Source organism: Rutilus rutilus, assembly GCF_951802725.1.
Source record: "Rutilus rutilus genome assembly, chromosome: 2".
Taxonomy (NCBI): domain Eukaryota; kingdom Metazoa; phylum Chordata; class Actinopteri; order Cypriniformes; family Leuciscidae; genus Rutilus; species Rutilus rutilus.
Window position 1 is genome coordinate 13,650,764 of NC_140210.1, and position 3,725 is coordinate 13,654,488.

General features: G+C 48.0%; 1 long non-coding RNA gene across 1 annotated transcript; it reads left to right on the forward strand.

Annotated features, from left to right (window-relative positions):
• Positions 1-319: 319 nt before the first annotated feature.
• On the forward strand, positions 320-1,086 carry LOC311285849. Its single transcript, XR_014626444.1, has 3 exons — positions 320-420; positions 660-781; positions 1,020-1,086. It is a non-coding gene; the product is annotated as an uncharacterized lncRNA (long non-coding RNA).
• Positions 1,087-3,725: the final 2,639 nt, after the last annotated feature.

Below are 3,725 nucleotides of genomic sequence, written 5' to 3' on the forward strand. Positions count from 1 at the left end.
CGCACCCCTTCGGCATTCGGACGTTGTGAGCGTCCGACGCCAGGCCTAGTGCTCATATGTTTGTGTAACTTGTGCTAGGCTGGGTTCCATATATGGTGATCCCTGCGGCGATCCCATATGTGTATTCTTCCACGACCAGCTCCCTGCGGTGAGCCCGTGTCTTTCCCGTGGCAGAGTCCGCTCTGCCGTCACTGTCTAGTGTTGCCTCGCCCTTCTTAGGCTGGAGCCACCCCAGTGACATTCCATATGTTGCACTGCCCCTAACCGGCCAGTCCATATGTGTATTCTCCACATGGTACCTCCCTTCGTGCAGGATGTGCAGGACAAGCGAGCAACAAGAGGCTCGACTGAAACGCGCAACTGTGTGTTTTCTGGAATACTCTGCTCTCTTGTTATTGTCAGCGTTGCTTTGTAGTCAAGGTAAGCCCATCTTCGATTCTCAGCTTCCCTTATATTTTTAACTTCACATAATTGTGTATTTTAGTTGGACGCGTTTCCACATTAAACAAGCAGCCGCGAGTGAAAATTATTATTGTTAAAGTCTAATTTGCACTTTAAGCCTCTGCTCCTAGCACTTTCAAAGCAAAAGTTGGCCCATTATCGCGTTATCCACTTAATTGCAAGACCGAACCAGCATCTGTTAGAATACCTTTAAATAGACGAGATTCAGTTCACTCCCGTAGGACAAGCGAGCAACAAGAGGCTCGACTGAAACGCGCAACTGTGTGTTTTCTGGAATACTCTGCTCTCTTGTTATTGTCAGCGTTGCTTTGTAGTCAAGGTAAGCCCATCTTCGATTCTCAGCTTCCCTTATATTTTTAACTTCACATAATTGTGTTTTTAGTTGGACACGTTGCCACATTAAACAAGCAGCCGCGAGTGAAAATTATTATTGTTAAAGTCTAATTTGCACTTTAAGCCTCTGCTCCTAGCACTTTCAAAGCGAAAGTTGGCCCATTATCGCGTTATCCACTTAATTGCAAGACCGAACCAGCATCTGTTAGAATACCTTTAAATAGACGAGATTCAGTTCACTCCCGTAGGACAAGCGAGCAACAAGAGGCTCGACTGAAACGCGCAACTGTGTGTTTTCTGGAATACTCTGCTCTCTTGTTATTGTCAGCGTTGCTTTGTAGTCAAGGTAAGCCCATCTTCGATTCTCAGCTTCCCTTATATTTTTAACTTCACATAATTGTGTATTTTAGTTGGACGCGTTGCCACATTAAACAAGCAGCCGCGAGTGAAAATTATTATTGTTAAAGTCTAATTTGCACTTTAAGCCTCTGCTCCTAGCACTTTCAAAGCGAAAGTTGGCCCATTATCGCGTTATCCACTTAATTGCAAGACCGAAACAGCTGTACTCACTCAAGCGGTGAAAGCATTTTTCTGTATATCTGTGTATTTTGCGCGCTGTCGCGGAAGCGTCAGCGGAAGCGTTCAGCTCTCGTGTGAAGACCGACTCGGGTAAAGACCATCGACTCTACCTGCGCGACTCCACCGAGCAGGGACACCAGAAAGGCACTTAAAATTCGCCTTTTCCCTTTCCACTTCTTATCTTATCTTTCTCCCGAATCAGCATGTGTTTTCAACACATTCCTGTTATCGTTCGACAACGCCCTTTCATCACGCGCACAAGGCAGCGCGATACTGCTAATCTGCGTCCCATTCTCTCATCCTCACACACTCCTCTCTCTCTTTCCGTGGGTCTATGGAATTGTCAGTCAGCAGTCAACAAAGCTGACTTCATTCCAGCCTTTGCATCTCATTCTACTCTCAGTATCCTGGGCTTGACTGAGACCTGGATTCGTCCTGAAGACTCAGCAACCCCCGCTGCTCTCTCTAGCAATTTCTCCTTTTCTCACTCCCCTCGCCAGTCTGGGAGGGGTGGCGGGACAGGGCTTCTCGTTTCCAACAATTGGAAATACTCAGCGCTCTCTTCTCTATGCAACAACAATTCATTTGAATATCATGCTATCACACTTACAACTCCCAGTAAGATCCATATTGTAGTAATTTATCGCCCCCCAGGTCAGCTGGGTAACTTCGTAGAGGAGCTGGATGTGCTGCTGTCCTCTTTCCCTGAGGACGGCACCCCACTTCTAGTCTTCGGTGACTTCAACATTCATCTCGAAAAACCACATGCAACAGACTTCACCTCTCTACTAGCCTCCTTCGATCTCAAACGACACATCACCACAGGTACTCACAAATCAGGCAACCAACTGGACCTGGTTTACACACGCAACTGCATCACAGACAACATTTTGGTGAGGCCTCTCCATGTTTCAGATCATTTCCTCATCACCTTCAGTCTACAACTCGCTACCCCTGCGCCACCAACCCCACCACCAGTCACCCTCAGGCGAAACCTACGCTCACTTTCCCCCTCCCATCTCTCCTCTGCCGTGTCTTCTTCTCTTCCCCCACCCTCACAATTCTCATCTCTGGATGTGAATACTGCAACGGATACCCTATGCTCCACACTAACCTCTACTCTAGACAAAATCTGCCCTCTCTCCTCCAGGCCAGCACGCGCTACTCCTTCTAACCCCTGGCTATCTGAGGTTCTTCGTGAACACCGGACCGAACTCAGGGCAGCGGAGAGGAAATGGCGCAAATCAAAAGACTCATCTGACCTGAGTATGTATAAATCTCTCCTCTCGTCCTTTTCTGCTGATGTTCATGCTGCAAAATCTTCTTATTTCCACAACAAGATCAACAGCTCCTCCAACGCACGACTACTCTTCAAGACATTCAACTCACTCCTCTGTCCACCTCCACCACCACCCTCCTCCTCCTTAACTGCCGATGATTTTGCAAACTTCTTCACCAACAAAACAACAACTATCAGCAGTCAATTCTCAGCTCCACACACACAGGAACCCAGACCGACCCCTTCCACAGCCAATACCCCTCTGTCCTCCTTTTCGCCGCTAACAGAGGAAGAAGTATCTACACTTCTCCTCTCCAGTCACCCTACCACCTGCCCTCTAGACCCCATCCCCTCACACCTTCTACAAGCCATCTCTCCCACACTTCTACCAGCACTCACACACATCATCAACTCATCCCTCCATACTGGCACCTTCCCTACAGCATTCAAGCAGGCTCGGGTCACTCCACTGCTTAAAAAACCAACGCTAAACACATCTTTTGTAGAGAATTACAGACCCATCTCTCTCCTACCATTCATTGCAAAAACACTTGAAAGAGCTGTTTTCAACCAAGTAACATCCTTCTTGTCTCTAAACAACCAGCTGGATGTCAACCAATCTGGCTTCAAGAAAGGGCATTCAACTGAGACTGCATTACTGTCGGTCACAGAAGCCCTACGGATTGCAAAAGCTGCTTCCAAATCTTCACTCCTCATTCTCCTTGATCTGTCTGCTGCCTTCGACACCGTGAACCATCAGATCCTTATGTCCAGCCTCTCATCACTGGGCATCACAGGAACTTCACTCGACTGGTTTGAATCCTATCTCACAGGTAGGTCCTTCAAAGTCGCATGGAGAGGCGAGGTATCCAGAGCACATCAACTGACCACAGGGGTTCCCCAGGGTTCAGTTCTTGGTCCCCTCCTCTTCTCCATCTACACTACATCACTGGGACACATCATACAGGCACACGGTTTCTCCTACCACTGCTATGCTGATGACACACAACTCTTCCTCTCATTTCGACCAGATGATCCCACAGTAGCTGCACGGGTCTCGAGCTGTCTGGCA